Below are 27,065 nucleotides of genomic sequence, written 5' to 3' on the forward strand. Positions count from 1 at the left end.
GTGGCCGCTATTTGATAGGCTCAGTGTGTGTTACTTTATTATGAGATGAGCCTGTGTTGTTCTTCTTAATTAGCCATATATTACTTATATTGATTGAATAAGTGTAGCTGAGGTATCTTTTCTTATGTCGTAATATGTGTCAGCTCTTGGCACTTGCCAATTTTCCAGCATATACACACAGAACAAAGATTTAAGGTAACGTCGATGATGTACGATGAAGATTATTTCGAAACAGTTTGAGGTTACTAGATTCATACACTTGTGCGACCCTAATGTTGGGTCGCCACTCAGTAGCAGAGCACCCTCTGAGGCTTGTATCCAATGTTGCTGAGTGCCGGCTTGCACAGTTCACTCAGAAAGCGACTCGGTCCACACAAGAGCACCAGAGTATCGTTGTTCGGCGGAGGAAGGTATTCAGCCATCATGCCAGCAGTCAGGGGGCCCGGCACGTACCCAGTAGCACCCTCACCTGCTGGCGGCTTGCTCAGTACGTGGCAGAGGCTGCAGAACCATGGATGTAAAAGGTTCATAATCGTGTGCGCAGCCCACCTGTACAACTAGATCGTACTATTAAGGAAGGAGGCTGATAACACAACATTTACGACTGCTCACTATTATCGTCGTCAATAAGTTTTGGGGAAACTATATAGCGCCTTACGATCCAAAACTCCGATGTTGATATGAGATAATTTTAGTAAAACATCATTTTGGCCTAGGTTGTACGTATATCTGAATTAAAATAACAGCTCTATCACAGAACAAGCCCTACAGAGAAAAGAAACGAAACGTACGTGTTCCGTGTTTGTACTGGTAATTTCCATTCAGGGACCATAAGAGATGCCGTAGTAGAGGGTTCCGGAAATCGCCACCATCTGCTGTTTAACGTGCACTTCTACTGCACAGTACACGAGCCTCTGGCATTTGGCCTCCATCAAAATCGTATCGCCACGACTGGAAACAAACCCGCGACCGAGCACAATAGCCACTGTTCCACCAAGGTGGACATGTTTGGGACAAACTCAACGATTAAATAGTGCCAAGAAGTCTCCATAACAACCTGAATATTTTTATTTGATTTATTTCATTCATCATTTCGGATACCTGAGGGCAATACTCAGACACTATATATTCACACGATTAAGCATTGTCTTCTTTTGTTGTGAGCCAAAAATATTATGACCCCGTGATTTCAGAAAATCGCTTTGCGTTCGTTCTTTTTGGTTGCTCAATTCTGCGCGACTGCAGATGAGCATACAAGAAGTGCCGAGCCAAGTAGTTCAGAGCCCTGCACACTGACCAAGCGTGTCGGTTGTTCTGTGGTTACCCCCCGCTCATCGGAATAACACGGCTCAGTTGCTCACCTGAATCGCTCGGCATGGGCCTTGGTGTAGTGGTCTAGCTCCCGACGCGCGATGATGTCGTCTTCCGTGCTGTTCACGTCGATCATCTTGATTTTCGTTTCGTCTTTGCGATCTACCAGAGCGTGGCGCAGAAACTGCAGCATTGGCGTGATGCCACTTCCCGCTGCGATCAGCCCGATCCATGTTGCTTTCGACAGTCGGCTTCCGTCGACCGTCACGAAACACCCCTTGCCTTCGTAAATGAAGCTGCCTCGTGGGCCCTGAATCTGTGGTAAAATGTAAAAACGAGAAAATAATAAATCATACGTCCAGTTCATGTACACGACAAATATTAGATTACATCTACGATCAATTTGCAATCATTTCTGATCGGGTATCATTAAAGGAGCAAAGAGCATCAACAGAGCTTTAAGTTGTTTGTCTCTGTTTACACTTTCGAGCAAGTTTGTTGAATGGCAGTGCAGCGACTATTTCGTATTTTTATGTTGGTTCATTTGCCATTTTTGTCGTTCAATCTATCGTATGTACAAGATGCGCGAAGAACACAAAGAGCACGTACTCTCAAGTAGAGAATGGCACTCCGAGAATATCCTATGATAATTTTTGTTAAACGGTTTGACTGCAACCAATCCAATTTCTATGAACAGCCGGAGCAGTGAAGGTAACTAACCGTCGCATGAGCGGATGTTCAAAACAGATATCATTGTGAGGTTATATGAACCATGCATATATTTTAGGTCGTGGCGTGAAGTAACCATCCTTTAAATCATTCAACTATAATGACACAAAGCTAAATTCAATCTTCTGTGCTGACTACAATTGCAGCATTGCACTTTGTTCGTGGATATGTGTCCATATGAGATGAAGTGAAATGATGAGACACAGTGAGACGGGTGAGCCACAGGAAGAACTTGTTTGAAATGGTATTTTTACTACTTCACGTGGAATGTTGTCTGTACCTTGGTGGAAGAAATACATTGAAAGAAGTGGCCTACTTTCACTGATCTTCCAAAGGAGACCTAATACCTTCTGCATGAACACCTGTTTTTTTTATTCATGTTGCTACACACAGCAGAAAACATTAATAACGCCTTGGAAATATGAATGCCGGTAAGAATGCAATACTTATGCATAGACAGGCGAACCCTACTCCCTGCATTTTGACTTTCATATAACTGCTGACGAAGCCGTGAAAAAAATCGGCAGATCCCACGTACTTGGGAATCCACGTTATGCGAAGCGTGTGGACGAAAACTGACCATGTTTTAATTTTTTATTGAGAGAAATGTCATGAAATGACGCTAAATATATGTACAAATGTTGCACGCTCAGACATATGTTGAAGAGATGCAGATTTTAATATAACCAGTTGTTTGATTGGTGTGTGGGGTGTAACGTCGCAAAATGACCTAATGATTATGAGAGACGCCGTAGTGGAGGGCTTCGGAAATTTCAGCCACCTGGGGTTCTTTAACATGCGCCTAAATCTGAGCATACGGGCCTACATATAACCTGTCGTTTGCACTTGCACACCTACGTCAACTGGAACATGCGCATTAGCAACACCAGAGGCTGATATGGAGCGGTGATGCTCGCGAAAATGCTGGCCCTGCACACTGCTTGATAAATCACTTCAGCGCATGACACCTAACCACAATTAAAGTTAACCCGCCGTCACGGCTTGTTTAAAAAAGCGGGTAAGCAGCACTACAACCACTATTAACGTTTTACGAAGATTAGATTGATTGAATTGTGGGGTTTAGCGTCCCAAAGCCACCATATGATTATGAGAGACGCTGTAGTGGAGGGCTCCGGAAATTTCGACCACCTGGAGTTCTTTAACGTGCCACGAAGATTAGGGTGTATTTGAAAAGTAGTTCCGAGACCTGGCGTAGCTCTGTGGTAAAATGTTTCATTGGCACCCAGAATGCTCGGGTTCGATTCCGACTGGGACTCGACGGGTTGACGCTACCAACGTCGGGTATTTTTCAACAATCGCGCTTTTAAATTGCCTATCTGTGTTCTCGTCGTTCCTGGGTAGATACTGAGCGTTTATAACCCGTGGCAAATACTCGCATACGAGTGGCACATACCTACCCGTGGGTATGTGCCACTGTCTGGCGGGATGTGTTTGACGACGTAGCAACGGGATTGTAACATTATTCCTGTCTTGACAAGCGCATCGTATTCGTCAAACCATCTTACCCTCTCATGCTAATTTTGGTTCACGCCAAGTAAATGGGGCGACCACGAGAGCACCTAAACGTAAGCGGCTGGCTAGATAGATGCGCTCAAAGTCGCCGAAGTTCGCTAAGAAATGCTTCGCATTTAAAAAGCAGGCATTCAAGCAGAAGGCATGAGGCCATTAAGCAATGAATGCAAGTTCGCGTAATGACTTTTCTTTTACCTAAAAACTGTCACATATGCTGCAGATATACTTTTTTTGTGAATTTTTTGGGGCTGAAAAGAAAAAAATAACACCAAAAATCACTCAAAATTGTCTGCTTCTGCGAAATTTTTCAGGGAAACTGCTGACCATATAAAGGAGCCAATTTTAATTTCATAGGCAGCAGCGACAAGAAACATTAATACGAGTTTTTAATGTTCCTTATTCGATGGGCCAAGGACGCCGCTAGAGCCCAGGGGCTGCTGGCTGACATCTAGGCGTGGAATTCGCCTCATCGGGGTCGTCAGATTTTTAATAAAAATTGTCTTCCTCCTCCTCCTTCACCTCCTGATACGTGTTCTTTTACATGTTCCTCTGTTGACTTTTTGGTAATGAATCTTACATGGCCTTTTCAATTTTCATTGATTATGAGTTAAGTTTGGACAAACCACTTTTATGCTTTTCATTGTCATACAAGAGTTTCTACTTCCGATAGTTCTGTCTTCGCGTTAGTAGCACCTCACTACCGCAAAAAATTATCACATGCTTCAAAGAAATGACCTCCTGTGTTTCTCACGCCTGAAATTTGACCGGTACTTTTACTAAACTTATCTCACTCGTGAAAGAGTAATAAAGCCAAGCACCCTTTGTAGTCCCTGTATGATTATAGCCCTAATCCAACTTTACACGTGTTATCATTATAATCATGATCCCCATCAACAGCATGAGCACGATATGTCTTATGTAGGATTATTCTTTTAATAATGATCCCCAATTCACTTCATCCTGCTCGAGAGGATACCATAATAGGTATCAAACATTTTAATTTCAATGATGCAGCTATCTTCTGCCTTAATTAGCGGTGATTCATGTCCTTTGGTACAAAAGAAGAACATTTAAGGGGCTCGTTTTGTTAGTTAAACATAACATCAAGCAGAAGTAACCGACAAGAAAGACAAGGAACGTAATGGCGATGTCAACCGTAGTACGCTCTAAACTTGGTAACGAATATATGCGATTAAGCCCGCCTATATTAAGGTTTATTAGGTATAAAATGTATGCACTGTAAACTAAGTAAACCTTGCTATAGGTGCACAAGGTGACATCTATCTGTTACCATGTTTAGATTGTATTCATTAGGTAAAGGCTAAGGAAGTGGATGAAAATAAACTTGCCGCTTGCTTATGCTACTTCGAATAATGCCTCCGATGAAACAACAATTGAGCTACAGGGCTAGTCATCCCCCATCCGCTTTTCGTGGCGTGCTAATTTACGCGCATGTATAACCCAGAGAATGAACGGGAGTATGACACACTGTCACGTGGTTGTGACGTCGACAAAGACATTGATGGCGTCTTCAGAATGAAAACCTTTATTTAGCTGTACTATTGGCCGGAAAATGGTGAATAAAACTACAGGAAGCAGTGCGGCCTGTCACTGATACCGGTCAATAGAACGTATGCCGTCTATAAACAGATCAGCGGCCATGCGCGTCCGCGTTTACACATGTATCATTGAATAGTTCAGCATTATCCCTCGCGGCCGCGCAAGTTCCACAACTAACTCAAGTGCTCGTGTTGTGCTCGTAAACTCATGAGAAGGTTGTAACACTACCTAGACAGTTGGCAGTCAATAGCCCGAGCTTTACTGAGGCAATGGTTATATTGTATTGGGGAGGTGACATGTAAAAATAAAGAAGCATATGTAGCAGTACGAACCACATAAAGTCTATGGGCAGACGACCGCTGCTGCAGCTGAGTTGGTAGAGCGTCGGACGCGTTATTCGAAGGCCACATTTTTGGTCTTCATTGGCGGCAACTTTTCTTTTCACCCACTTTATTTTTTAATGTTCCAATAGTAACTCATATATTACAATGATTTATACTTTCCTTAGTAGATTTCTGAGTTAGTTATAAATGCTGGTGTGTCTAACACCTTTTAGTGGGAATTACGTCCTAGCTCACATGATGACCTGACCCTCACGACCTGACCCTCATTACATGATTTGTATTGGCACCTTCCCTCCTTACAGCATGATCTGGTAAGGTCCACTCTTCTCTCATAATATCTGCCATAAGATATCGGCTATCAAGCGTGTTCCCTACGTACTCGGGTGACTTCCTCTCCCAATTGTTATTTTTTGACAGTACACTGGGTGGTCACTGGGTGGTTCTTAGATTTTCTCAAGTGTCCTTCTTTTAGGCTTGGTCCGGATGGATTAAAATTCATACATTTGGGCGTTAAGCACAATTTCTATTTACCAGAGGCATACCTATTGATTGAGGCAGTGGTTGAAAACTAGCGCGAACGCTTACCCGGCAGAAATACCTTGATTCATACCTTCAATTTCTCCCCTCGGCGCATTGAGTCCAGAAACTGGGACATGAGGCCCCCTTCGGGGTGTTCCTCGGACTCGCCCGTGCGGTAAACCTTGACTATGATGCCGAAGTGGCCCGTTTGATCACACCGGGTCACAGGAGTGTAATGTCTAGTCACCGGGCAGCCATGAATACTCGCGCAGACAAGCAGGTGTTGACCGACGTGGATTCCCAGCCTCTGCACAGCGTCTTTGTAAGCAACGATGCTGCTCGCCATCGCGGACCACCAATTATGTACCTATTTATAAAGAAGCGTAGGCTATACGCATGGCTCTATATGATAGGCTTGTGACAACACGTGAGGTTACAAAAACACGTGAGTCCGTCGATATGATTGGCTAGCGAGATCAAGGGATGTTGTGAAGCCCAGGATTAGAAAAAAAGTCAAAAGGGCGAATCCATAAACGTAGTAGCAACATAATGGAATATTTTACGAAGTAAGGCCAGCAGATTTAGGAGCAATATTATTTGTAGTGAACATGCGCTTACTTAAAAACCAAGTTTTCTGCGGCGTGGACACCGTAGATGATCACAACAAGGCCCGTTCGTAGTGCTGATGAGAAAGGTTGATGAGAAGCGCCTCCTGTGGGCAGCGCACGCTGGTACTAAGGGCTATACGTCGTGTGCCGCCGCTTGTGGCAGTTCGTTATGTGTATAGCCCATGTATATGTGGACGGCCGCTCAAGGAACACTTTTGACACAGCTTTTTTGTGATGAGAGCACTGCCCATAAAAGCTGCCGCCTCCTGTGGTGGCAAGATCCGCTCGCCGATGATTGCTGCGACAGCTCGGTAACCGTGACCACCCCTCTCCCCTTGTTCGCTCACAAGATAAGCTCGTGCGCAGACGACGCTGGCCGGAAATGCGATGTTGGCTCCGCAGAAAGAGGAGGCTAGTGCATCCTTCTCTTCGTATACAGATACATATACATGGACGTGAATGATGGTGGCGGCAACGGCAAAAACGAGCCGATACTGTTCATAAAATTGCTGTCGCAATAATTAGCATGTTGTGGGTACCCAGCGGATCTAGCGACGCGGAACTGCGGAATCAATGTTTTTTTTTAAGCGCGTGGTTAAACATTATTGGTGATTGACAGATCAAGTGGCCTGCTTGCTCAGTCATTGACGCTTTGGTGCATGCCTTCTACTACACCTACTAGTAGTACTCAACTACGGCACGTAGTACAAAAAGACAGCTTTGTCGCAACAAACAATTCACCCTGGTTATTGTTTCAGTGACTTGCTGAAATCATCACCTGCTGTGACACATAGCTGCATCATTCTTATGACGCAAGGGTGGCAGGCATTTCGCTACAGCGTAAGCCGATGCTCATTTGGTCTCGTGATTTGAGAACATGGCTTATACAAACGCCTTGTGTGGTCTCGCGCTGGGTGAGCCAGCCTAGACACGACGCGCTACTACGTTTTAGCCCATATTCTATCGAAAGCTGCTGTGTGGATAGAAGCAGTGGTTTTGAGCTTTTACCTGACCACTGACGCCCTCTTCATATCATTTACTGAACGGTCAGCTAACGAAAACAAAAAAATACTCGAATAACAAACCCGCATGTGCGGCATAAGTGGCACATGTATTTGAAAGTTTGCCAAAAAACGTGAGACGCGCCTTGTCCGACTGCGTACCTGGTAGCGGCTCCGCAGAGAGAAGCGCAGCAGGCGAACGTTGTGAGTGACAGCGATCTTGCGCTCAAGTCGCACCGTGTACCGGGCATTGGGGTCGACGAGCAGCACGTCACCGGAAATGTGGGCGCCTATCTTGCGTATGAGCAGCACAGCCAGCGTGATAGCTCCGAAGGTGGCTGCTGCGGAAGCTACGAAAATGAGCAGCTGTTGGGCCCGCCCATGCAACATTGTGCTGGTGTTGTCGTGGTGGCTGGTTGGTTTATTTTTTCTCCCGACCATCGATTGGGGCGAATGCTTCTTGATGATGGTGATGGTGATAATAGTCTTTACCATTGGCTCATATCCACTCCGGTTAATTGGCAAAGAAAATGTACTTATAGATAAGATTGTTCACACTTGTAGTATATTACTACTGAATGAAATAATCAATGCTAATTTACCATAAAAAGATTTTGATTTGAAATCAAAATTATTTATTGTTTTATTTTGCTTCAAAACACAACTATTTCACTGCCCAGCAGATGTGCTAAAACCACGCAACCCCACGAAGTGAGTAATCATGAGTTGGCTACGCTATCTCCTAAAATTCATAATGTCTACGTTGAAGTCGCCGTCCAGTACAAAGGACGTCATATGGACGGACAGGTGGATGAACTGACGCACGGACGGCGCAGGTGATAGTGTATTGTGCTGTATTATACTATATTTATTTACCTATGAAGTCAGGTTTCTTACACATATTGTTTTCAATTTTGTTGTGCAGGTGTTTCAGTTTCGGTTTTATGTGGCGTGACAGACGCTTACAAGGCTAGGCCTTAATGAGCTTCGGCCCTAATAAAGTAATTTCACAAACATGCTCATTTTATCATCGTAATTTATTCTGCATCCACACGAGCGATTCATCAGTGGCATTCAGCTGAAGTGAAGAAATTTCAGACAAAACAAAAGTTGCCTTCAAAGATGTTCAAAAGTTTGCTGAAGTTGAAGACTTGGCTGGAACCACAGCAGGTTTCAGAACGGATATGTGACTAATGAAATGACAATTTCGTAAAATGCATGTGCTTTCAAAAAAGCACTCACTAAGCACATGCCTGTCACATCGTATCATCATCAGTATATCCCTTGTACGTGTTTATACTTCCCAGCTAAATGAAAAAATACAATTAGTCCTACTAGAGTCCTTCGATACATTTACAGGTATAGTGATTCTGCTTCGGAAAGTTGATATACGGGCAGGAAAAACCACTAGAAGCGTTCTCAGGAGCACGCGAGAATTGGAGCGGCCCTGGCGATGCGACGGTACGGCACGCTTCAGAACTTCAAGTCGTCTTTAAGTGCTACCGTGGACGCTCATTACATCTGCAGGGTCATGTTACTTTCAACGGAATCCAGGGAAGCTCTAGTACAATAAAATTCGACGTCGAGTGAGGCCTTGAAGCCAGAAATTTCATGCCAACGAGCGCATGCGGCTTCAGCTGTGAGATATGCTACCCTTGTAAAAGCATGCTACTTTTTGCCTGAAGTATCTACTGAAAACATGTGAACGATTCAGAGTATTTTATGTTTTGTTTTGCGTTGGTTTATTACTACAGAACCGTAGCGTGCTTAAAGTTTAGTTACTATTACTACGTAGTTTTCCAGTGCGCCTTTAAACTGCTGTGTAGTTTACTCACGCTGTGTTTTTCCTTTTAAATTCGGAGTGTTTCTTAGCGAACCCCAGCGACTTTGTGTGTACCTGTCTATTTACCTAGCCACCTTGGACGTTTTGCTCTCCTGGCCGTTTCGATGATGGTATCATATCAAAAGTGATATGGTATAACATGACTGTATTATAAGCATAAGTGAGATTAGTCATAACACGAAAATCATGAGATGTATATCAACCAAAATCTAGTTAGCAACCGACAGATGGAAACACGTATGTGATAGTCATCGTGAACATTGGAACTGCCGCAGACAGGCTGGCCGACGTTTTGATAGGAGGACCCATCTTGGTCAAAGGCACCTTGTCGTCCCTGGCGTGTTAGTTTTAAGGGGGTTAATAGTGACGTCATCTTCTGCTGATAGCACGTGTCGCTGTTGGCAATTGCCGTCTGAAAATAAAAATAGAACCCCAAAGCAGCAGAGTGCAGTCTTTGCTTCATTTCACGTCAGGTGATAGTGGTTCAAAATATTCTCCGAGAATAGAAAAAAGCGGGAAGAAGGAGGAAAAGAAAAAAAAGAAAAGAAAGAAGAAGCACGTTAAGTAATAGTGGTGTGCCGCAAAGTGTTGTCCGCTACAGACACGAAAAAAGAAAAGAACTCGAAAGTTGCAAGCCTGCGGATGGTTGCCGCGTCTGGCTCCCACAAAGTGTTGCCGACGATAGCGGCTTACGCCTGTTCCCGAACACCTACAAGTGGGACGCATAACAAGAATGTAGTTACAAAAATTGGCCCCATGTTATCCTGCAAATGTCGTTGAAAGACGATAGTCTTTCGTCTGGAGAGAGTGAACAGAACGTTTATTTGATATTCTGTGCAAGAAAATTATTGAACAGTATTCTGAAGGCACTGTGTTAGAGTACCTCAAGCGTGCAGCAGAGGCGAACTAGTGCATCAAGTCACGTCACACGTCAGACTTGAGCGATATCTCGCAGTTATCTTCGAAAATTAAACGTGCGGCTCTTAGACGGGCATGCGCGCCCGTGTCAAATGTGATGAGGAGTAGAACGCAAGGTGATGGGTAGGTGCCACCGCCATGTCGTGTTAGCAAAGCGTTGGAAACACTAGCCTTTTCGTGAAAGTGTTGCATTGTCAGCGCAGCGTGATAAACGCTACGGTCCTTAGAATTACTTATGTATGCCTTTTCTAGTAAAAGACGCACATACAGAATACATCCGGGTTGTTATGGTGCCTCAGATATGTGAAATAATTGCTTTTAAAAACTATAGGCTTTCTTGAGGACCTTTGATGCAAAAAAATTGGTCTGTCTGTGTGTCTGTACATTTGTCTGCTTGGTCACCCTTAACGGTTCTTGGTACTCTAAAGAGGACCACCCGATACCCCAAACGGCTGACACCATCCGCTGTGCCCACTAATGTTGCTCAAGGGTCAGCGTTCATACTTGTGCGATTGCCGATTAAAACGTAATTATGGCGCATATCTGAGGCACCATAATAACACGTAGATATTCTGTATGTTCGTCTTTTACTAGAAAAGGCATACATAAATAATTTTAAAATGCAGCGTTTATCACGCTGCGCTGACCATGAAACACTTGCATGAAAAGGCGAGTGTTTCCAAGGCTTTGCAAAGAGGACACGGTGGTTTCACCTTTCCCTCGCTTTACGTTCTACCCCTTATCACCTCTCAGACGGGCGCGCACGCCCGTCTCAGAGCCACGCCCTTCGTTTGTCAAGAAAACTGCCAGATAGTGCTCGTGTCTCACGTGTGACTTCACTGGATGCGCTAGTTCATCTCCGCTGCACGCTCGAGGCACTCTAACGCAGTGCCACCAGAGTAGCATTCATCGATTTTATTGCGCAGAACATCAAATAAATGTTCTGGTCACCATCGCAAATGTCGTCGAAAGACTCTCGTCTTTCGACGACATTTCCAGATTAACATGCAGATACGGCGCCAATTTTTAAAGACGAGAGTCTTTCTTGGGGACCCTTGACAGAAACATTTCGGTCTGTCTATCTGGCTCTGTCTGTACAATTGATTGTTTGTCCGCCCTTACCGATAACTTAAAAGGCATCAAACGGGCAACCCTATCCGCAGCGCCCACCAATAATGCTCAAGGTTGAGCGTTCATACTTGTGAGATTGTCGATTAAAAAGCAATAATTGAGCATACACGTGGCACCATAACAACACCGCAATGTTTTGTATGTGTGGCTTTATACTAGAGAAGGCACACACAAGCAAGTCTAAGGACAATAGTGTTTATCACGCTGAGCTTACACGGCAACGCGATGCTCAATAAGGTAACTGCTTTCAACGGTTTTCAAAGATGACATGGTGGTGGCACCTGCCCGTCGCTTTGCGTTCTACACCTTATCATCTCCGAGACAAGCGCGCATCGTTCTCTGCGGGTGCGCACGCCTTCCTTCGTTTTCGAACTGCCAGATGGCGCTCGTGTCTAACGTGCTTCGATGCACTCGTTCGCCTCCGCTACACGCTCGAGGCGCTAACGCATTGCCTCCAAAATACCATTCACCAATTTTCTTGCGCAGAACATCAAAAACACGTTTTGTTCACTCTCTCGTCTTTCGACGACATTTACAGTGTGGCATGCAGATTCGGGCCAATTTTTGTTATTTGATAATCGCAAAAGTATGAACGCTGAATCTTGAGCAACATTGGTGGGTGATGCGGATGTGGTCGGCCGTTTGATGTATCAGCTGGTGCCGTTTATAATACCCAATATCGTTAAGGGTGGACAAACAGACAAAGAAACAGACACATCAAAATTTTTGCGTCGAGGGTTCCCAAGAAAGACTATCGTCTTTTAAAGGGGGTTGAAGCAGGCGGCGTACTTTTAAATGCCGAGATGTCGAAGGTGAGCATACCGAATGGGGTTGGAAGAGCACGTGTTTAATTGGGATGGTCACTGGCGAAAATGTGCTTTCGGTACCCTCGAAGTTGCCCGCTCAGTGGAATTGCCTGAATAATTTGGCAGTAGATTGGCGGAGAAAAATGGAAATTGATAATGCAAAGGAAGTGAACAACGACGAGAAATACACAAAAAGAAAGAGGAGAGAGGGAAAGTAAAAGGCAGGGGGAGGTAAGTGAGACATAAGGGATAACACACGAAATAAAGGAAAAAAAAGGAGGAGACGCAGAGAACATTTTGGGTTGGCCATGACCTTAACGATGCGTGGCAGAAGTGGTTGTAGAAGCGAGGAAAGAGAAAAGAAAGCAGTGGTTGAAATGTCTAGAAAATAAAAACTTCGTAGTTGTATATGGACACAAGCATATCTATATATTTGAAAAATTGAAAGAGTATAATAACAGTACAATATGTAGGCTAGGAGCGATTTTATGTAATACCGGTCATGCCCATTTGAAAGCTGAACGTAGCTTGTCTCTGTAAATATTGCCACAAATATGCTATTTATTGCTTTCAGCGATTCATGATTCGCATGTGCTACCTTGATTCGTGATGAGTGTAGGGACTTAAATTTGTGTATCAGATATGCTTCTATGTATTTCCTTTTTAGTGGTGACCAGAGATCAGTTTGTAGAACGTAAAGCTTTGCTTGGTCAATATTTTGGTTCTGTTGATTGAACTGACGGGCTATGGCTTTTGGTAAATTGTGCTTTGAGTCGGCACGATGGCCATTCAGTCTTACGTGAATCGGCTGCCCATATTCACCTATATATTGTTTTCCACACGTGGCACACTCAAGACAGTATATTAGGTTGTTTGAAGTGCAGGTCAATCTGAATTTGGCCTTGTGAATGTGATCAGATGGTGTACTTTTTGCGTTGGTAGCCGGCTGCATACGTTTACAGGTGGAGCATCTGGGCCGGCCACAGGGATCAGACGTTGCCCTAGTCTTTGCTTCAAGTTTTGCGGGAACAGGTTTGCGTAATCAGTTTTGCATGTTCACGCAAAACTGTCCAGCCGAACCTTTCAACCAGTGCTCTCTTTCCCCTGACCTCGCTTCTAAAACCACTTCGGCTGCGCATCGTTAAGGTCACTGCCAACCCAGAAAGTCCTCTGCATCTCTTCCTTTTTCTTCTTTTTTTTTCGTAGGATGGTGCGCTCGCGCTCATTTCGCTAGCTTCAGATATATTAAATTTGGTATTGCGGGACGTGAATAGATGACGAAACTGTATGGCTGGTGAAAACATGAAAGTCATAAAATGCGTGTCATGTAAGAACATGTCTACATGCCACGCTCATGAGGCGCTCGCCACCATTTCGCTAGCTTTACATATACCAAATTTGCTGGTACATGACGTGAACGAAAGACGAAGGTATATGACTGGCACGAACTTGAAAATCATGACATGCATGTCAATAAAGAACATGACAACATACCATGCCCATGATGCGCTCGCGGCCATTTTGGTAGGTTCACATATACCAAATTTGGTATTAGTAGACGTCGATGAATGATGAATTTATGTGGGTGGTGAAAACTTGACAATCATGATTGGCGTGGGATGTAAGAACGTGACAACATAACACGCTCATGACGCACTTGCAACCATTTCGTTAGCTTCGCATATTTCGCAAATGTGGTACTGCATGACGTGAATAGATAGCAAAGGTGAATGACACATCCAAGCTTGATAGCCTTGATATGCCTGTCATGTAAAACATGACTACAAGCTGCGCTGATAGTGCGCTTGCGGCCGTATGGCCCGCTCCACATATACTAAATTTGCTATTACGTATCGTGAATGAACGACGAAGGTAAATAAGACGTGAAAACATGATAATCATGATATGCCTGTGATGTAAAACATGAGTACATGTTACGCTGATAGCGTGCCCGAGGATATTTTGCTAGCTCACATATACAAGCTTTAGTATGGCGTGATGTTAATAGATGACGAACGTAAATGACACATTCAAATATGATAATCATGACACGAAAGTCATGTACGGCAGAATTTACACCCGCCTCGAAACGTTGCGCTGATTTCAAAGTGTCATATCAACCTTCCTCATCCGTGCTTTGCATGTCATTGATTTCCTACTGTACGTAGGATTTGCCAATTTTATTTTGTTCGTTTTAGTGTTAAAACGAAAGCCTAAGATGCCTAATCAAACTTAAATATTTACTGACGGTGTCAACACGGGACGCAAAAAAATATTTTCTCGTGCTCATGACTAATTGGTAGAAAATTAACTTTTCATGATTCGAGAGCTCGTGCAAGGTTTGCACATTCTTTTGGTGCATCTTTTCTTGCGCCATCATCAAAGCTAACTTGGAGTGGTGACGCTGAAGTCTGTTGTAAGCAACAGATGTGTGCTTTGAATTTTCGGAGCGGTAAGGAGCTGCATGTAGATCCGTCCGTTTGGCATGCCAGCTTTAAACTGTTGGTCATATCAGTGCCTGTATAAAAGAAATCGGTGAGCATTTCACTCAACGAACTTAGACGGTAAGAGTCATTGCCGTGGTGGTAGCTAGAGTACATGTAGTGTGCACTAGAGTTCCAGTGAATGCGATGATGCTGAGAGATCTGTCCAATCCAGAGGCCAGCGAGACAAGTGGGGCTGTCGTAAGGAGTGCGCCAGGGAAACATGCTTGGTACTGAAACGATGAAGGGGTGAAACCACGTGGTTGAACGTCTGCATGATTCAGTGATCAGAGAGAGTAAAGTACCATTTTGGTGACCTCCTGGCGGACAGCTGCCTAAATCACAGAAGCCGGAACTACATAGGTAAATCAGGCTCCAGCACTGCAGATAGCCGGATAAGCGGCTTCAATTTTCGTCGCACAATTCGGGTACCATTTTATTTTTGCGTGTTGAACAGGGAGCATCAGCACAGGACGAGGTCAGCGCGATGTTAGGTTAGTGTGCCAACTGTTGTATGATGCACTCGTTTTTAGCGAGTTCCAGGCGCCCGCATTTCTTGATGGCTGCTTCATTAACGCACACGTTTACAGAAGACGAGGAAGTTGGAAGTTTCATGAATGGGACCATAGAGAGCAACTTTGTTCTGTTCCGTCATTCATGTGTAAGACAACTTGGCAGCCGGCTGGGCGGTCAAGAAATCTGTACAGTCATAAAACACGTCCTGGAGAGAGGCAAGGACGTAGCGCTTTCACCATTAGTAAGAAAAATCGGTGAGAGAACAACGTTGCTCGTGGCCTCGCTTTCCGCCTGCTTAGGGGTAGAAGACTGTAGAATTATGGTGAATTTCGTTACGTTTGGCCACGTCAAGTTGACATGTGATTCCGCCGAAATTTTAAATGCGAGGCATTTCTTAGCGAACTTCGCCGACTTTGACTCTATCTATCTATCTATCTATCTATCTATCTATCTATCTATATATCCATCTATCTATCTATCTATCTATCTATCTATATATCCATCCATCTATCTATCTATCTAGTCACCTAAGACTTTTAGCTTTCCTGACTGTTTCGATAATGCTATCGATACCAAACTTGGTATGGCATAACATGACTGCACGAAGAACATATCTGACGAGTCATAACATGAAAATCATGACATGTATGTAATGAATGTCATAATTTACATTTTGTGGTCCTGCAGCTGTTGCGGTGGTTTCGTTCACATGCAATGTTGCAAAACTGGCATGCTGTGAAATGATTGCATGGCGAACTCTAGCAACAGACCGTAACGTGAAAATTATGACATGCGTGTCAGGTTACAATATGACTACATGTCACCCTCATGATGCCCTCACGGCCATTTCGCCAGTGTCGCATATATGAAATTTGTTATTACAGTACGTGAATGGATGAATGAGGTATGTGAATGGTGTAAACATGATAATCGTGAGATACGTGTCATAGAGCAACATGACTACATCCGACGCTGAAGATGCGCTGGCAGCCATTTCGCTATCTTCACTTATACCAAATTTGGTATTACGGGACCTGAATGGATGATGAAGGTATGATACTTGTACCAACATGACAAACATGACATGCGTGTCATGTAACAACATCACTACATGCTATGCTCTTAATGCGCTCGCGGCCATTTCACTAGCTTCACATGTGCTAAACTCGGTATTACGTGACCCAAACGGACGACATAGGTAAATAATACATCCAAACATAATAAATACGACATGTGTGTCATGCGCCCACGGCCGTTTCGCTAGCTTCACATATGCCAAGTTCGTTCTTACGTGACGTCAATGGATGACGAAGGTATGTGACTAGTGCAAAAATGATAATCGTGAGATGCGTGTTACGTGAGATCATGACTACTTTCCACAGTGATGCCTAGTTCACACTGAAACATCCGCTTTCTACAGCGACTCAAATTCTCCTGCCGCCGAAACGCAGCGTCGTTCGCACTGGACGCGCCCCGTGCCGCCGAGTGTGACATCTACTACGGGGCGAACGCGGGATTGATGCGCTGTCACCCGGTTGTTGTCGCGGCTCGCAAACGCTACTACGCTAACCGGTGGTGTATACTTCGACGATTCTTGTACGCAAGAAGCAAGAAAAGACAGTACTGCTTACTTTGCTGGCAAGTGGCTGTCTTGTAATGCACGAAGAGCAGAAAAACCACCGACGCCAGCGGCGTTGGTAGGTTCGTTTTGCTCTGAAAGACCGTAACAAGCTCGGTCACGCCAACAGCAAGCTCGGTCACCTCTTTCACGAAATACAGAGGCAAAGTAGGCACAGAGTAGGTTAAACTCCCGTTGGTTTCAACATTCAGTTACGTGCACTGCGGCATAACAAGTGAGTAGGGCTTGGCCGCTATTTCTCAAAATTCCTTGAATATCTCTCCTATTGGTCCACGGTGACCGATTCGGCAGCAGACGCCACAAAAGTCGGTCCGAGAGCGATCGGCGCGGAAAGGGCCCTTTCGGCGGATCTCGCCGCCGCCGAACCGGATTTGGAGCACTTTCGGCGGCCGGAATGCTCAGTGTGAACGCGGCCTAAAGGCGACAATACATTTCAACGTGATTCGGTGCGCGTGATCACCGGTGTTCATTTTGTTGCGTCACGCCGGCATTGCCACGCCAGGCACCGGTCCTTCCATATTCTCGCAGGCACGCGCCGCGCTGCGCTGCTCTGACGCATGCACGTTTCAGCGCAACCGGCATCCCTCCGTCACGTAAAGAGGGAGATGCAGTGTTGTCTGGGTAATGCATCGGCATGAAATGCAGCATGACGCATTTCGCTCCGGTCGTCCTTGGGCAGCGCCGACGGACGCTGGTCACACCGGTCGTGCCTGGAGTCGTACTATAGAGTGCTCGCGTTTTTGCTAACGTAGCACCGCTGTCCCCAGTGTGCGTGCGCGTCAACGCTGCATTGGAGTGTATTAAGCCTTTCATGGTGCGCTCGCGGCCCCTTTGCTAGCTCCACATTTACCAACTTTGGTGTTACGTTACGCCAATGTATGAAGAAAGTATATTAATGGTGCAAACACGATAATGGTGACATTCGTGTCATTTAGGAAAATGACAACATACCACGCTCAATGCGTGCTTCCGCCATTTCGCTAGCTCGTTATATACTAATTGTGGTATCACGTGGCGTGAGTAGATGACGAAGGTAAATGACACATACAAGCATGATAATCATGACAGGGAAGTAATGTACAGCATCGTTTGCTTCCACCTCTTAAGTTTGTGCTCATTTTAATGTGACATATCACCCATCCTCACTTGTGCTTCGCATACCATCGATTACCACCATACGTGAGATCTGCCTTTTTTTCCTGCTCAATCAGAGTTGAATCTGGAGCGTTGATCATGACGACGCCACTTATAGCCCAAACGAAGACAGTTTCAGATTTTCAGTAGCAAGTTTTGAAACTGTACCGCTCTTCTTTTATGTGGCCATTCCAAGAAAGTCGCGCATATTTTTTTTAATTTCTTTTGTTTTGCTGACTTTCTGTACACAGCATTTCATTGCACACTGCGGCCCGCCGACCCTATAGTCGGTGACAAGCTAAGAATAAAAAGTAAAGTTTACGACTGTTCATTTGTATTATGCACGTCCAACTGCGACTGCTCATTACTATGATGTAAGAGTCGCGGTGAACAAATGACATATTCAGCATGGCGCCATTCGCGACGAGAGGTCATGTGCCGCTGCACCGAGATCGTCAGGCGTCCATTCAGTTTTCTGTGGTTTCTTCGTTAAAAAGAAGTTATTTCATCCACTCGCCCTCAGCATCATCGTCGTCGGCTATCATTAGATGCTGGCGTTAATGATTTTTCAGCGTTTAAAGTGCACCGAAGTGGCAGAGCTTCACCACTTCAAGTCTGTTTGGCAGCCCCGCCGCGGTGGTCTAGTGGCTAAGGTACTCGGCTGCTGACCCGCAGGTCGCGGGTTCAATTCCCGGCTGCGGCGGCTGCATTTCCGATGATCGCGGAAATGTTGTAGGCCCATGTACTCAGATTTGGGTGCACGTTAAAGAACCCCAGGTGGTCAAAATTTTCCGGAGCCCTCCACTACGGCGTCTCTCATAATCATATGGTGGTTTTGGGACGTTAAACCCTACAAATCAAAGTCTGTTTGGCAGAGTGAAGCAGCAACACGGCGTCTATTCTCTTCGTCGCCAGGATGGCCACTCTCGACGATTGTCGTCGTGGTCAATTGTATGCAGTAAAGTGAATGCGAAGCCTGAATGTACACTGTCATTCTTCATGAAAGGGAACACGCGAGCACGTGGCCTGCGCTCTGCGGCGGCTGCCTACTGCACCATCAATCGGCAAGTGAAGAAAGCACGTTCGCTTTTCGCGTCATTTATGGCCAAGCAAGTTAACGAGATATTGTCCATAGACAAGCGCTGGTAGATTACGTCCCCTAATCGCTCACTGCGCGAGCGATATCGGACGATTACTGCAACTTGCTCCATGGTCGCGAACAACGTTTGATATGTTGGCAGTAGACTACGCACTGTAGGCGTGAGCAGAGAAAGTGTGCAATCTATCAGCGCTTGTCTACCCGCCGTAACTCGTTATTTTTTTCGGCAACAGATGAAGCTGAAAGCGAACGTCTTTCATTTTGCTGTCGGTGGATTATTCTGTAGGCAGCCGCCGCAGAGCGCCGGCCACGTGTTCGCGTGTCCCCTTTCATAAATGACGACAGTGTACGCGTGTGTGTTCTGTGGAATGTGCATGTCTGTGATTTACAACCCTCAAGAGGTAGTGCATCAGCGTTGCCCCATGTGCGTGTGTGAGTAAGTTACTTGCGTTAAGTGAAATGAACTTTATTTGGTCCTGGACAACTGGTCAGACACCTTCCTAAGAGGGGTCCACCGCAGTTGCTGGCCGTTGCCTTCCGTAGAACGATCTCTTATGGGCAACTAGGTTCTTCAACTTTTCGTCTAATAAATGTTTTTTAGAGCGGCTGAATAAACACCATCTCAAAACACGGTGAAAAAATTTACTTTTATAATTTACAGATTTTAAAACGACCCCACACAGTTTTCAAAGGCTTGTATGAGCAAATGCACGACTTCGTCATGCTATTAACATTTTAATTTTCATTGAAAACTAGGACACTTAACTTTTCATGTAAAATTACTACATTCGTCAGGCAAATTACACTTTCAGCCTATTTTTTTTTTTTGTGAAAGTGTCTGTGTTGTTACCGCACACGTTATATATTCTGTTATGGCTCTTCCGAAGAAATTGTCAGGTCTTAAAATAGAAAAGTAACCTGAAAAAACACTGAAGTACTTGCATTTATTGCTCCTTTTATCCATTTTTATTTGATGCAAAGGGCAGCGCACAGTGGTAAGATCTCCGCCCAATGTGGTCTAACGCACATTATTTTGCGTGCATTTGAGCTTTTCACGTGCGTCACTTGTTCTATATTTCATCTTTGCAGTTGTGGGACATGAATGGATTCCTTGCACGGTACCTTGCTATGGGGCTTGCTAGCGCACTCGGTAAGTCTAAGCAGTCTTACAAAAATAAGCTCTTCGCTTTGAATACAACATTTATTAAGGTTTAGGCACCACGAAAAAGCAGGAGAGGTGGAAAGTACGGCCAAGGCTCCACAGGACTTGCTCATTGCTTCAGCCTGTCTTGGTTTTCCTTGCGTAAATTTTAGATCACTCAAAGCGTGAACTTACCAGCCTTCAAGAACGTTTTTTTTTTGTAGCTCTAAATAAGAAGGCGGATGCTTGATGCGTCACAGAGAGATTTCATATTGAGGTTGTTGCAGCGTGAAAAAGATTCCAGAATTTTATAGATTTTCGACGCATACATCTGCGAAATATACCCCGCATGGAGTCGCGAATAACCGATACACCAGTTAGACAGCAATGGAGCATTTGGCTACTCATTAGGGCATGTAAAATTCACGTCGTAGAGCATGGCAGCATCAAGCGTTTGAAGGGAGCTCATTTATGTACGTAAGGATTAGGCTGCATTAGTACACAAGAAAGACGCATAAAAGTAACCTATTGGTGGCATCTACGGATTGTCAAGTAATGTTCTCATTTTTTTCAGCTCATACCACCATACTTAGCGGCAACCTATATTTGCATGGAGCTGAAGTATTCACACATATGTGTTACTACGCAAGCAGTCCGGATGCTTGAAGACAATATCATTTCTAATTTCAGTTTTGCTTGCACAACATGCTATCGCACTAATAAAAACACTTTTATGCAAAACGTGAATGGGAGCCTGACAATCCGATCACAGTGCTTAGATGGGTATAGTTCTTGAAATTAGACAAATAATCAGACAGTTTAAGCAAAATGGTTATCCTTTATAAAAGTAAACCTTCTAAGATATTTGCATTTTTATAACCGATACGTCGTACAAGTAATGCCGCATACCGAGGTACAAATATCTTTTTCAATGATATCTTAACACAATTATATAGATATTATTTAGAGATCAAGAAGCAACACCTCTATTCCAGGCCCGCTGTTTTTATTATGACCACCTTCCTCGGCCTTACGCTTCTTTGACGCTGCTCGTCATTACACTAGGTCACTCTGCGGAAGGTGTAATTTGGGGAGAACAACAGATTACTGCACTTCAGTTGTCTCCGCGTACACAGCGCTTCATCCGTGACACATGTACGGCAAAGTTACTTCACCTTCTTTTGTCTGTGTGTGAGTCAGCATCCAAAGACCGCACTCGCTAACTGTTCTCGCCCACTTGTTTATAGCAAATGGTCCTTCGAACACTGTGCACAATTTCTTTGATGAAGACGGTGTCACTCGTCGCACCTACACCTCATCACCGATGTAGTGTGGCGGTGGTCGACGATGGCGGTGGTCAAATTGTCGTTTTTGCGCATGTTGGGAATTCACGACGTTCTTGCAGTTCTTGGTTCGTAGAATCCACAACCTTCTTGCGCGCCTTGCTTTGTACTTTGCGGCAATATGTTTCTCTTGCGGCAGGGAGATTAGCTTGCGCGGGCTTGTGTAAGTAGATGGTAGCTCCTTGTTTTAATGGCTGGACGTAGACGACTTCCTAAGAGGATGTTCCGACTGAACTCTGCAAGGCCGTGTTTACTTCGTATGCAGCTCTGTTGAGGTGAACTTTCTAATCTGCCTCACCAGTTTTTTTTTTCAGTACGGCGCCAGTCGAGATTCCAAGGTACCTCTGTTAGGTCATTCGCTTGTGGATGGTACGGAGCCTTGGTTTCCGCTCTGCGGAAGTCACGGCTGCGTACCATCAACTTCCTCTCTGCGTACCATTCCACAACTTCTGCTCTGCGTATATAAGGACGGAGCTCACAGCTGCAGAAAGTCGTCGATCTGTCGGAGATGAGCTTCTTAGGAAACTAATGCCTCCATTTTAAGCAGTGCTGTAGAAACTTTATGACGAAGCTTGCAGCAAGAGAACATCGACTCTAATACACCTGCTATCATCTGCCTATGTTGTAAAAGGCCCAATGTGGCCTACTCCCACAGTATCCGAAGAGGTAATAGGCGTAAGTAAACCAGGTTGACAGCCCAGACACCATTTGTGTTGTAGGCAGACGTCAGAGCGTGCAACATAGGCGCGCACATTCCTGTCCGTTCTCAGCCACTAAAACGCTCTTGTGCTTTGTGCAAGGTTGATCAGTAGCTTATGTGGCCTTCTTCGGGTGGCACGCAGAATACTGGAATGCAAAGAGATAGAAACGACGAAAAATCGATGTTCGTCCTGCTTCTCTATCCAACGACCACAATAGAGCGTGCCTTCGCCTAAAGAAAACTCGGCGTTGTGTCCAGTGCCTGAAAACGACTTTTTAATGAGGAATAATTATTTATCGGCACGTTAGGCAGTCGAAAATTCTTGTCGGTAGAGCAATATCCAGTCTTCGCGTATTTGCATTGAGCGTTTCTCCACTTGTTTTCGCGATAAGGCATCCGCAACCTGATTTTGAGGTTCTGCGCGGTGACAAATAGTACAAGTGTAGTCTTGCAGCCGTACTATCCACCATGCGAACTTGTGTTTGAGGTGCTGCTTAGCGAACATTGACGTCACAGCTGAATAATCTGTTTTAATGGTGAACAGTCATAGGAACAGTGACGGAACTTAACGTCTGCGCTCCAAACAACTCTTCGTGATTACAATTATATACATGCTCTATATCAAAATCCCCGGTCTAAGTGCAACCGACTATATGTTTTTCTTATTCTTCTCTGCAGTTGCGCTGATCATAGCCCCCTACAACTCTGACACGATTTCTCCAGACATATAGGAATATGCAGCACATGCCATTGGAGACCTTTTCGGAAGGAATGAGCAAAATCTTGAGGAGCAAGGTACTTGTCAACGTATAACATTGTGGCCCTGCGGCAGTTGATAAATGTTCAAGCCTAATAAAATTCAGTGAATTCAACGAACCGGTAGACTCGTGTACACATAATAAATATCTCAAAAACAATTGAGACGATTAAACATTACCGAATTGTAATAATGCCACTTGTTTAACACGAAAGTGTTTCATTCGGTGGTCTGCATATCACGGCTCCCTTGACGTATTCCCGTCGCATGCACAACGTTGCAAAACATACGTTGACAGATGGCAAAAAAAAGCTAACATAAAAAGTTTCGTCACCTGGAGTCGAACCTAAGACCTCTCGCTGCAAATGCAGCACGCGGTGCCAAATGACTGCGTTTAAAGTTCTTTATGTTCGTATGTTCTTCGAAGTGTTAATGGCGAGCCATTTATTATATACAGCATTTACTGTTGGTGAAAGCATATAAGAGAAAACGACAAGGAAAATAAATGATTTCGCATGGAAGGTTGGAACCAAGATAAACAAGAGAATAACGAGCGGGGGAAAATGGATTTGTCACAGAAGCGTTTGAAAGTAAAGGCCTAGTCCGAGTATTTATTTCTGATCGATTTGATTGATTTGTGGAGTTTAACGTCCCAAAACCACCATATGATTATGAGAGACGCCGCAGTGGAGGGCTCCGAAAATTTCTACCACCTGGGGTTCTTTGACGTTCACCCAAATCTGAGTACATGGGCCTACAACATTTCCGCCTCTATCGGGAATGCAGCCGCCGAAGCCGGGATTTGAACCCACGACCTGCGGGTCAGCAGCAGAGTACCTTAGCCACTAGACCACCGTGGCGGGACAGTATATATTTCTGAATAGCGTTATACGGTGTATATTGTGACGCGAAGTTCCTCACTCATTCCCTTGGAGGTGTTTGGCAGTGTTGGTGGTGGTGTCTTTATTTTTGTTTTCTCTATTTTCTTCTTCAAGAATACAATTTGACACTTGTGCTATTCATTTTCTAAATAAAATTTGGTAGCCTGCAATACTTTGGTACAGCAGGTAGGGCATCGTTGTTTTAGTTTTCTTATATAAAAATACATTTTACCGCCACAAATGTTGCTGTCTTGTCGGTGGTACACAGTGCCGTAGGTCAGCATACTCACTCATGACTCGACTCACCAGGACTTACTCAAACCGAGGTATAAGACTGAGTATGTCATGGCGAAGGATATTTTGGTAAGCTTGAGTCTGAGTGAGTGCGGTCGAAGAAAATTTTCATGAGTTTGAGTCCGACAAAGTCTTGCTCAGAAAAATTTTTGTGGCTCCGCGTCCGAACGAGTTCAAAGCGCGAAAGATATTTCATGTATGATTGTGAGCGCGCTCCACAATTTTCGCCGACCTATGCTCAGAGCTCGGCTACTTCCACGTGTTCTCGTTGATTAGCGAGATGGTGTGACGCGTGCGAGGGTACACTTTAAATGTTGTTGCTTCGAGCAATGCGAAGCGCGCGGAGCGAGGAACTTTATGTTCGAAGTTTCGTATGCGTCATCTTAGATTTTTCATATTCGATGTTTATGAATGGTGTAAATAACTGTTTTTGGACCGCTTACAGAGCCGTACCCGTATATTTTTTATATGATATTTTTCAATACCGTGGAAAAAAACCCCATGTGTTGATCAAATACAAGGGACATGGCGATATAGAGTTTGCAAAGAAGAATTCTGTACTCTATATTATAGATTTACTTTTTACAGCATATGTACATAAAAGGCACAAAGCAAACTAAAGAGGAAGAAAAAAATGTCCAAGGCATCAGCCTCGGATTTCAACCAGTGGTACCTGACTCCTGAGCGCACTGCACTAATTAACAAGGCAGCACCAATTTGTCAATCTCGCTAACGGCAAGCTTTTTATATAAACCATTTTAACTGGCTTACTGAAAGTCAATGAACCTAAAAGAAACACTCTTGAACAAAGCATGTACAGCCAACCAAATCTCGAGCTATCTTGCGCGAGTGCCAATGTTCTTGTGCATCAGCGCCGTACGACGACGCCAAGGTGAAACTTAGAAGTGTGGCAGCTTGAGCTAGTTGGTATGGCATCACGATAGATAGCGCGAGAACAAAACGACGACACCGAGACAAGAAGGACTGTGTTCTTTGTGTCCTTCTTGTCTCTGTGTCGTCATTTTGTTCTCGCGCTATAACTATAGCCAAGGTGCTAATTAGGCTAAAGTAAGCGCATGCCCATGAAGCACGCTAAGCTGGGCTCATGATCAGCTTGGGTGCTCCATGGCGAGAACGTCGACACATGCGCTGACGCACGAAACAATTGGCACTCACGCACGATAAAACGTTTGGGCGGCTGTACTTATTTTGGACAAGCCATACATGCCTTCCCTAAACACTGACGTGTCCGATGGTTTGATTCATGAAGGGTTTGGTTCACTGGAGCACATAAATTTGGATAAAAGGGGCTATAAAAAGTGTTTTTGGCTCCGTCTCCATTCTGAAGCAACAGGAAAAGTTGCTCGCGTCAAGTCAGAAATTATTCAGGAAGTTGCCTGTCTTGCCTGTTTATTCACATCCCACCGAATTGTGCCCCGTCACTTTCACTTTAAACAAACAGACTCAACTCGCTGCCCCAGATAGATTGTGGTCATGCTTACGCCGTTAAAATATTGCACAGTTTTGTCGTCGCCACAGTGTACATCTCATCGCAAACCTTGCGCACCGATGTCCCGAACTTTTTGCTGCTAAGTTCTATGTGGTATGTGTACAGGATGTTCCGGTTATAGGCACTCAATAGTTCAACGTTAATGTACTTCGACGTGAAAAACAGTGGATTGTCGCGTTTCTTTATGCCTAACTTAGATTTCACCTCTTTTCAGACGTCTCGCAACCAAATATTCGCAACAACACGTCTTTAGATATTGTGGTTAATGCGTTACGTCTCGCAACCAAATATTCGCAACAATACGTCTTTAGATATCGTGGTTAATGCGTTACCCTCAATTCAAGCAGAATCGACTATGTTCACTACATTTCGTATGGTTCATAAATCTCCTTGCTTTACTTCGTACACCAGCATGATGTTTTGCAATCGCATTCATTGCTTCAGCCTTCTGCCAAAACTTCGACTTTTTATGGCAAACAATGCAGTGGAAGATTGTGACGAAGCTCTCAAACTTCGCACATTATTGGTTACGTAAAAAAGGCAATTACAATAGCATCAGGTGCTGCGACAGACGAGCACCAGGAAAAAGTCCTGATCAGCCCCCAAGAAGAACGCCAAAAGCAGCTGCCAGGATCAGGGGGGGGGGGGGGTATGTCTACACTAGAAACACTCCGCGATTGTGCGAGCCGTGACGAGCGCCAACAAACTGCCAGAGTAAGATCGTGATGTTGGATCTGGCCCCGTGCTCGATAACTCTATCTCTGTGACGCTTGCCTACATGTCCAGTTGATCGATGTTTTCCTTTAGGGACCAAGCTCCTAAGGGTGTAGGTAGTTCCCTCCTCTGCATTATTATGTTGTAGGAGCTATTTCTAGTTAGTTTTAGGAATGGCTCACTAGATGGCGTTGTTTGTATATGTCCTTGGAAATATTATCAATACATGACATCAGTATTTTTTGTATAGTTGACAAATTAAGAGAAGAGATGGCGCTGTTATATAAAGAAATTCAAAGCATAGCCAGGTAGTGAATTATGATGATTGGGGTGAAGCGTCCGTCCGTTGAATGAATGCCCCAGTGTGATATGAGCGGATCGACAGACAGACACTCTGTTATACATATAGACGGACGGGTGAACACTTCACCCCACTTACCATTGTTAACTCCATAGATATGCTGTGAATGTTTTTATTTGAAACCGGCTCAGCGACACATGTTTCGCCGTACTTCTTTGGCGTTATACAATGATCACTATTGCACCAACAC

The 27,065-nt window shown here is 44.6% G+C and overlaps 1 long non-coding RNA gene and 1 pseudogene across 1 annotated transcript; one reads left to right on the forward strand and one right to left on the reverse strand.

The window, feature by feature from the left end:
• Positions 1 to 189: 189 nt before the first annotated feature.
• LOC142817540 (NADH-cytochrome b5 reductase 2 pseudogene) lies at positions 190 to 6,342 on the reverse strand (annotated as a pseudogene).
• A 13,918-nt stretch (positions 6,343 to 20,260) lies between these two features.
• On the forward strand, positions 20,261 to 23,234 carry LOC119174278 (uncharacterized). Its single transcript, XR_005110193.2, has 2 exons — positions 20,261 to 20,324; positions 23,037 to 23,234. It is a non-coding gene; the product is annotated as an uncharacterized LOC119174278 (long non-coding RNA).
• The last annotated feature ends 3,831 nt before the right edge of the window (positions 23,235 to 27,065 follow it).

Source organism: Rhipicephalus microplus, chromosome 5, assembly GCF_043290135.1.
Source record: "Rhipicephalus microplus isolate Deutch F79 chromosome 5, USDA_Rmic, whole genome shotgun sequence".
NCBI lineage: Eukaryota > Metazoa > Arthropoda > Arachnida > Ixodida > Ixodidae > Rhipicephalus > Rhipicephalus microplus.